General features: G+C 37.3%; 1 protein-coding gene across 28 annotated transcripts in view; it reads right to left on the minus strand.

Annotated features, from left to right (window-relative positions):
* LOC144956536 (EH domain-binding protein 1-like) overlaps positions 1 to 10,000 on the minus strand; it is a 98,801-nt gene that overhangs the window by 41,096 nt on the left and 47,705 nt on the right. The window lies entirely within an intron of this gene.

A 10,000-nucleotide genomic window follows, 5' to 3' on the forward strand; every position in this document is an offset into this window, starting at 1 on the left:
CCCACGTACTCGAGTTATTCGTTACATTGAAAAATGTGCTCAAAATGGTCTACATACTAAAAGTGTTCAGTTTTCGAAATATCCAACACCAAATAGGTCATTTTGTTCAGATTGACCCAAGGGTATTTATGAAGCAGCAACAAATCATGTGATAGACGGAAACCTGAATATAGATCGCTCCCATTGCGGAGGATGGGCGGGGGAGGGGGGAGGGGGGGGGGGATTCTGTTAGTGTGCAGCAGTTTTACCGTTGTAGCCCAATAAACAAATACATTATTAACGTGTTATAATACAGGAAATAGTTACTGTTCAAATTAAAACTGTGGATATAATATATTATTATGTTTTAGAACTCGTATTGTGGAACAGTTTGGTTCGTAAGAAAGTTACAGTTAGCTGCCTGATTGCCTAAGGGCACGCCACTACAAAAGAGCTGTGATTGACTAAGTCTTGTATGGAGAATTAATTAGGAGCTGACTAGCTACTCCATGATATCTCACGAAAAGAGTACCCAAAAAAACCGTCAGATGCAAACAATAAAAGACACATTGTTTATGAGAATCAGAGTCGGAATAAACATTATCTTAAATAATAATAGTCGCCTTGACAGGGATTCGAACACTTCGTCTTGTTATCAAAGTAAGCTCAAAAGCATTACACTATACAATGTCCGCCTATCGCAAAGTTATTTCAGCCAGATCTAACATAGACCTTGATATCCAGTCACTTCCAGACTGAGATAACCACAAAAATTCCGACAAAGCGTGGAATTCGAACCAGGTCCGCTGGCGTTTCACTTCAACATCTAGTATTGAGCCAATAACCCAAAAAGAAAAAAGAAGGAAATATTTATAAACGTGTCATGCCAGTGTGTACAAAGAGCAGATTGTAGACAGATAGACAGATAGGCATATAGGTAGGTAGGTAAGTTGATAAGGGAGAAGGGAAAGGGAAGAGGAGGATGGCGAAAGGGAGGGAGAGAAAGTCTGAGTGTGCGTGTGATCAAAACTCCGATCTCCACATCATCATACATTGGTAAAATCTATTCATCTAATATCGATCATTTAGGTATTTGCTCCTCTGGGCCCACTCCAGCACGGCTATTACGCTAATTTAAATCCCCGTATCATCATCCCCTCGGGAGATTAATTTATCTAAGTAGACATGAATAGATGGCACCTTACTCACTCATACACATAGAATATTATCATAAAGTGCTCCTGGCATTGTGCATTGATATTAAGCCTGTAATTGTTTACTGATGGCTTGAGTGAAAGGAAGAGGAATACATAGTGAGTGAGTGAGTGAGTGTGTGTGTGTGTGTGTGTGTGTGTGAGAGAGAGAGAGAGAGTATTTGTGTGTGTGTGTGTGTGTGAGGGGAAGGGAGAGGGGGGGGGGAGAGGAAGAGAAGGAGGAAATGGATACATAGAGGGGGAACAAACATGAAAGCATTTACTCTGGTGAGGCATCGGAGAGGGGGACGACAGAGAAAGGGGATACCGTGATATATATAAAAACGATAAAAAGAGATTACTTACATATATGATAAAGATTAAAAAATAAAGGTTTGGGTGCGGGGAAGGGGGGGGGGGGGGAGGAGGAGAGAAGAAGAAGAAGAAGAAGAAGAAGAAGAAGAAGAAGAAGAAGAGAAGAAGAAGAAGAAGAAGAAGAAGAAGAAGAAGAAGAAGAAGAAGAAGAAGAAGAGGAGGAGGAGGAGGAGGAGGAGCAGGGGAGGAGGAGGAGCAGGGGGAGGAGGAGGAGCAGGAGGAGGAGGTGGAGGAGGAGAAGAAGAAGACAATCAATTAGTAATAAAAAAAAAAGCGGGGTGGAAAGAGGGGTATTTCAGAATATTCTGATACAAATCTGCCATGCTGCTTGCCTGTTGTGTGTCTCTACTTAAAGAATGTTTAATCCTCCTTTTAAAGAATGGATTTATTCTCTCTCCTGTTCGCCACAGGCAAGAAGAGTACAGTGTGCAGAGCACGATGATAACGGTGATGGAGAGTAAGGAGAGGATGTAGAATATTATGCTGTTCCAAGTTTTCCGTCGATTGTTTTCAAAAGAAACTGGACGTATGACATGAGATTAATTCTTCCAAAAAAAATATATACAGACAGCGGAGCAGGCCTTTTGTTGACAGAGCGAAACACTTCACGGTAATTTGACATAGGCTTAACAAAAATATGATTAAAAACTTCCTGCTGGGAAACACGCGTCTCGATTAATTTTGTTTGATTAACTACGTAGGAAGGAAGATGCTGCTCGGTGACAATGCCCGTGCAAGCTCTTCAAGTGTGGAGGTGAAAAATCTGGTGCTGGATTGGACAAGGACGATCGAACAAAAAGTGGTGGGCGGAGAAGAAGGAATAGAACAATAGTAGGTGGAGAGGATAATAAATCATACTTTGATGAGGGATGGTTAGGTGTGTGTGGAGAGTAATCTCGTTCAGCCAAGGCTTATAGAAAAGATTAATTGTCGTGTGTATCAAAATATGCCAGTCTTAAATAAATTACTTTGCCAGAGAGTTTCTATTCAATCAGTGATTACTGGTATGATCACCAACATAGTCTATTGGTGCTATACGCTGAGGTAAAATACTCACAACATCCGCCAGTCGGATATAACGTACCAAAACACAAAACCTTGAACGTTTATAGTCTGATTGATAGAACGTAGTGAGAACTAATCATTAACATGGCTGGCTAAAACAACGATTTGAGTGACGTCAGTTCCATCTATACTATGCTACACGGCATGATTTGAATGGATAGAAATAACAAGGCAGTTTTGAAAGATTATTCGATGAAAATGGATAGACCTTATATACGTGCCGCTATGAGAAATTATGATTTGACAGATTTTCCTTCTCGCCACGAAAGGGTTAACATCAAAATTAACACCAATTATTTCTGAACTGACCACACAACCAACCACTTTGAATGTTGGCTGGGAAGCACAGAGGTATCGCTGAGAAGCTGAGAGCAAACTGTATACTGTGGCACTGTGCCATTAGACAGACTCCTGGGTCATCCAGTGTTTGCCAATTAGCGGAGTGGATGGTCACTCGCTCTGGAAGGAGGCAGACGCGCAGAAATATTTTTGGGGGGAGGGGGTGGGGCTTTGGGTGAATGGTAAACGAGCATTCACAATGAAAGAAAAACATTCGATGTAAGTCTAGGGTACTCACTCACACCGCACTCCAAAACTATAGCTGCAATAGAAAGACCGGAAGTAAGCCAGTGCCTGTTAGATCGCATGGTACTCACACCAAAGAAGGAGCATTAACGATTAGTTATTTATTGGTCAACCTTGCACGTGATTGTATTGCTCTCTTCACTATTACCTCCAAAACTAGAAAATGAGCTATATGAACGCTGTGCTTTAACCACTTAGCTCGCGAGGTTTAAATCTACAAAAAGAGTAATAAACTCCCGCATTCGTGGACCTGTTGGTTTTTTGTTTGTTTCTTTTCGTTTTGTTTTAGTTTTGTTTTTTTGTATTTGTTTATTTTTTGTTGCTTTTTTTTTTCTTTTAATTGTTGTTTTGGTTTTGTTTCTCTCTCTCTCTCTCTCTCTCTCTCTCTCTCTCTCTCTCTCTCTCTCTCTCTCTCTCTCTCTCTCTCTCTCCCCTCTTTCTTTCTTCCTCTCTCTCTCACACACATACTCTCTCTCTCTCTTTCTCTCTCTCTCTCTCTCTCTCTCTCTCTCTCTCTCTCTCTCTCTCTCCCCCTCTCTCCGCCCATTTATTCCCCGTGAATGGAGATGTAATGAGGATCGAAAGAAAGTAGAAACACTGGCGACGACAACAAATTTAATCCGGGATTACACAGGCTTAGTTCTTGCGTTCCAAATTTCCCCCAGGCGCCCAGCTAGGGACGGAGAAGACCAAGAGGTCTCTCAAACCAATGTCCGTCTCATTTCGATCTGCCCAAGCATGTTGTCGGAACGACACGGCTAACTTTACTATTGGGAAATTGGTCAAAAATACACACTGTCAGAGAAGAGAAAGAATAAAGAAAGAAAGAAAGAAATAAAAGAGAAAGAAAGAAAAAAAAAAAGAAAGGAAGAAAGGAAGAGGAAAGAAAGGAAGAAGGAAAGAAAGAAATTATGGAAAAAAGAAAAAAAGAAAGGAAGAAAGAAAAAGAATGAAAACTCAAATAAATTGAGAAAAAAAAATAAACAATGAAAGAAAAAAAATGTTTGTGAGGGGATTCGAACATGCGTCCCTATGGATGGTTACTCTTTGTCTGCTCATTCAAAGCGATATATATATATATATATTATATATATATATATATATATATATATATATATATATAATATATATATATATATTAGGTAAAATCTGAGTCGCATAGATCGCAGCACGAATCGCATCGCTGTCGCTGCTCTCTTTGAAAAACGTAAGATTTGATGAACATTAAAGAAATCATAGAACAAAATTTCGAGAAGCTCCCTCCAATATCATTATAAAAAGTGAAAACCTGGGGATCTAGAATGGCGTAAAGACAAAAATCTGATAAATTGTGGAGGATCCGCTGTCAGACGAAGTAGATTAGAAAAAAGGAAGGTTGATGTTTTTTTAGTACATTTTCCCCACTGTAATTTTCAGTCTACTATGTCTAAATTGCCGTGCTCTGTAAAAACACATTTAAAAATGTTTGGCCAGTCTGTGGTGCTCTGGAAAAAAATACATTTATTAAGAATTTTGCCCAGAAGGTTCGTCCTTAAAATATTGATCAATTAAAATGACCCTCATCAGGTCAAATCTCTAAAACCTGAGACTTCAATGAAATCCTCATCATGTCAAAATCTCTCAAACCTGGGACTCAAGGAAGTCCTTATCATTAAAAAAATTTTTTTAAACTCTCAAACTCAGGACTTCGATGAAGTGCAGATTCGAGAGATTTTGAAAAGATTGGAGTCATTTTAATGGATCGATATTTGAAGGACGAGTTTCCAGGCCAATGTTTTTTTAATGTGTTTTATTTTTCAGAGTAAGAAAGTTAACCCTCTCCTTACAAGCCATTTACATGATTTTCCCCAAAACTTCAAACCCAACTAAAACCAAAAAAAAAAAAAAAAAAAATTTATCACTCACGACATAATAGCAGTAAAGTTCTTGCCATAATCATTTCTTTAGCAAAACATGCTCTACAACACGCTGTTCATTTGCTTTAAATGTTATGGTTTACAAGAGAAATTTGAATAAGAAAAATGTTGGTTGTATCGTAACAAATGTGACGATTTTCCTATAGTTGGTAAGGAGAGGGTTAAACTGTATCAAACAACTTTACATAATTTAAACAATGGTGCCAACGTGCCCCCTACGACAGGACTATGACGTTCAAATTGACATCTCACCAATATTCCTCCTTGAACCATGAACTTGGCAAATAGAATACCGTCTATTTGGACCCACAGTACAAAACAGTTATTAAGAAGAGAGAGAGAGAGAGAGAGAGAGAGAGAGAGAGAGAGAGAGAGAGAGAGAGAGAGAGAGAGAGAGAGAGAGAGAGAGAAAATGTATATCTCACAATGAATGTCAAGGTAACATTATTGGGCGTGAGCGCTTCCAAGAAAACAATAAAAAAGCTTAGCGGTGACCACACAAACCTCAGTGCATGACAAGGCAAGGTTAACGTTAAATCATCCGTTGTGTTTAAGACTGTAAATGACATTACATAGCGTCTTAACATTGACCTAACAAGGACCGTCACGATATGCATCAGTCACGATCTTATATCTCATATCGTGATCTTTGACCGTGCTCTTAATGTTGATAGCCATATCGATACAATAATTAACAAAGCTACCAAGGCAATGGGCTTCCACAGTCGTGACGTCACTTCCCTTGTAATGACGAATATTAACTTAGTAACTGGTTCTAAACTATCGGAATAATGACGGACTCCCTTATGAAATACTTATCCGACGAACATACAAGTGTATCTAGAGGAGAAAAACAATATAAATCTGATCATGTTTTGACTTTTATACATTTTGATCACATGACACGTGAAAAAGTTCTAGCCAGCATGAAGAATTAAAAGTACAGAAACAAGCTGCTCGTTGCTGGGCGGACCTGACATCAGACTACTGAATCCAAGTTTCGAATACATGGATAGTGAATTGTTCCAAACACTATATAAATCTGTAGTAAGATCAACTTTAGAATACTGAAATTGTATTTGGTGTTCTCTTTTCAAACAACAATCAATAGTTTAGGAAAACGTCTAAAGACGAACTACTAAATATTTAACAAGGTTTCAACGAAGTGTCATATGAAGACACACTGAAAAATAACTAAAACTGCCATCATTTAAGTACAGAAGAAAAAGAGGCCATCTTATACACTTATATAAAATTGTCCATCGTCTGCATAATATTGATTATGAGCAAAAATAATTTCTTCCGTAACATTCACATAAGGTGATAAATTTAAGATATTTGTCACCAGATGTTCTTTTTCGACAAAACTAATATCAGGACGTGGAATGCACTTGATTTTAATCAAAAAAATGCTGAAACAATAAATACTTTCAAAAATTCAGCGATAAATAACTCCAGGTTTTGAAGTAGGTATAAACAATGACTGAGGTTTGTTTTTCAGAAATAGGCTAATGATCAACAAGTATGTGATGAAAAATTATGAATGCACCAAGTTGATCTTTTGTTTGGATATAGGATTTTGTGTACTAATAATGTTCATTAATAAATTTGGTCTTTTCTTTTGTTTGTTTTAACTAATATATATATATATATATATATATATATATATATATATATATATATATATATATATATATATATATATATATATATATATATATATCTAGATAACTAATATTATTAAAGATAGATAAGTAGGTTATGTAGGTAGTTAGATGGGTAGATAGATAGATAGATAGATAGATAGATAGATAGATAGATAGATAGATAGATAGATAGATAGATAGATAGATGATAGATAATAGATAGGATAGGATGGATGGATGGATGATGATGGATGGATGAGATGGATGGATGGATGGATGGATGGATGGATGGATGGATGGATGGATGGATGGATGGATGGATGGATGGATGGATGGATGGATGGATGGATGGATGGATGGATGGATGGATGGATGGATGGATGGATGGATGGATGGATGGATGGATGGATGGATGGATGGATGGATGGATGGATGGATGGATGGATGGATGGATGGATGGATGGATGGATGGATGGATGGATGGATGGATGGATGGATGGATGGATGGATGGATGGATGGATGGATGGATGGATGGATGGATGGATGGATGGATGGATGGATGGATAGATAGATAGATAGATAGATAGATAGATAGATAGATAGATAAATAGATGGATGGATGGATATTGGATGAATGGATGGATGGATGGATGGAAATATCTTATAGCCCTATTTCTCAATGTGTTTATTGATGTTATTATATTTCTGAAAAATTCTGATTTGGTGTTTTTATATAAGATGATGATGATGATAATAATAATAATATAATAATAATAATAATAATAATAATAATAATAATAATAATAATAATAATAATAATAATAATAATAATAATAATAATTTCCGTTTCTCTACCTCTATTACGCTTATATAAATATCATCCTCCTTTGCATACACACACGCATGCGCACACGCACACACACACAAACACACACACACACACACACATAAACACACAAAACCCTCTCTACCTCTTTTTTTTATTCATTTATCTATTCTCTTTTTAAAAAATTATTATTATCTTTCGGCAGGGGAGAATTGACTGATTTTTATCATTCAGTATTCTTATGAATTGCATTTCTCACTTTGTATTTACCTCCATTTCTCAGTAACTCTCGTAACTAATATAATAATTCACAATATCACTTTCCCACCAAAGAGCAGACTAAGAAAATATATAATTTGACCAAAATTTGTCACAAGCACAACTGAATTTAAAATCAAACTCGATTGGAATCAATCTAAGGGAGACAACAAAAGATTTAATCCACGCGTACTGATCTTTTTGGTGATTATCTCCCTTCATTCCAAAAAAAAAACCCCAACAATACAGTCCACCGGCATTGGGTAAGCCGCCTTATTGGGGAAGCCGCTTTATTGGGACAGCCACTTTATTGGAATGGCCGCTTTATTGGGACTTTCCTTGGGAACGGAAATATTTCTAAATACTTAGTCATACCCTTTCCAATTCCCAGCTGCTTAATGGGGACATAATTTGACAATGACCGTCCCCATAAAAGTTTTTTTCGTCACCTTCAATCATTTAAAAGGATGGTTCATAAAATGCAAATTAGTCTAATCGGGTGGTCAACCGGATGTGTGGTCATATCGCAACAGCAAATCGGGTGTGTGGTCAAACCGTTCATCATAGTCATCACAGAGATGTGAACAATAGAATTTACCTGTATCCCTTGTCAGTGTCATCTAATACCATCGTTCATGGTCATGGGTCAATGGCCACAACGCTAGGTACGAGGTAAACTGACCAATGGTGCGATGGGTAATGAGTGATGACTTTGTTAGTTCAAGGTCGTCATCACCAAATGATTTGTTTGTTCAATGAGGCAAATGTGTAGACAATGCATTCTTAATCCATTGCTTACTTATGCAACCGTTGTGCATATTCGTTAATTGTTTTGTGCAGTTAGATTTGTCTCTCATTGTTAGAAGTAGATTACAGTGTCGTTTGTTTTTCATTAAGACGTGAAATGTCACTGTCTGATAAACGTTGTTGCAATAACTGATATGCAAAGTAATTACAACCAGATTTGTTTTTGTTTTTGTTTTTAGGGGTTTTACGGCCGCTTGCAACACATTAAGGTCATATCAGAGCCAGTAAAAAGGAAGAAAATGGGATAGTAAAAAGTTCTAGAATTACAATTAAAGCTACCAAGAGAAAGAAAGACAAAGGGGAAATGGGAACAAATAGGGATCAGATGTAGATTCAAAGAGCATACCACCAATGTACTTAGTTTGAGATCACCTATAAGTCTCATCCAGACACAAGCACACAATCCAACAAAGAGGAATACACTCAAATGATTACTCTATACATTCAAAATAACAAATATAATAATACATAACAGAAAGATGATTTACAAGGAAAAAATATCATCTCCCAAAACAATAACTATGCATTTGACTGTTTCCCTCCCAGCCAGGACTCAGGCCAAGGCCAGGACAAAACCAAGTAATCTCATTCCAAGACAAAGACAGAAAGCATGTTGGAAAACAGATATAAGCAGATAGAAGACACAGTTTGTACCTCCCTGCCAACTATGGGAGGTCAGGAACCCCACCCAGACAACCAGATTTAAACAATGATGAAGTCGGTATAAAACTCGCCACAATGATATACAACCAGCAAGTAAAGACCTTACAATCGCTGACAAAGTTAAAGTCACAGAAGAACTTCAACTCCCTGGTGCCACCTATGCCAGTGTTGAACAAAAGATGAAAATTGGAAAGTCGTCAATCAGGCGAATTTCTCAACAAAAAAGATGCCATTCTGAAACTGAATGAATCTTCAAGGAATTTGTGTCGAAAACGTCAGTTGTATTGCCAGTTACAAGTCTGGATGAATGCAGAGTGGACTTAGAGCTGAAAAATTGTCCAATTTCATAGTTGCCGCTTTATTGGGACACTGCTTTATTGGGACACTATTTAATTTGGATGATTTGTCGGGAACCAAGCCATTTCAATAAACCGGATTGAACTGTATTATTTTATTTAATCAATTTTTAAATGATAATAATAATAATTAAATTATTCCCTTCTGCAAGACATGTTAGTTGTCACGCCTAGGCATTCCATGAATATATACAGACATCTGATGTCAACGAGAATCACTCTTGATGTCCAAATAGAGAAAATTGGAAATTAATAATCTTGCCCAAAGAAAAAAAAGTACCAAAAGCAGGAATCGAACTTGAAACCTTCCAGGTCACAGTGCCTTAACCA

Source organism: Berghia stephanieae, chromosome 1, assembly GCF_034508935.2.
Source record: "Berghia stephanieae isolate SIO BIC M18660-M18661 chromosome 1, UCSD_Bste_1.3, whole genome shotgun sequence".
NCBI classification, from domain to species: Eukaryota; Metazoa; Mollusca; class Gastropoda; order Nudibranchia; family Aeolidiidae; genus Berghia; species Berghia stephanieae.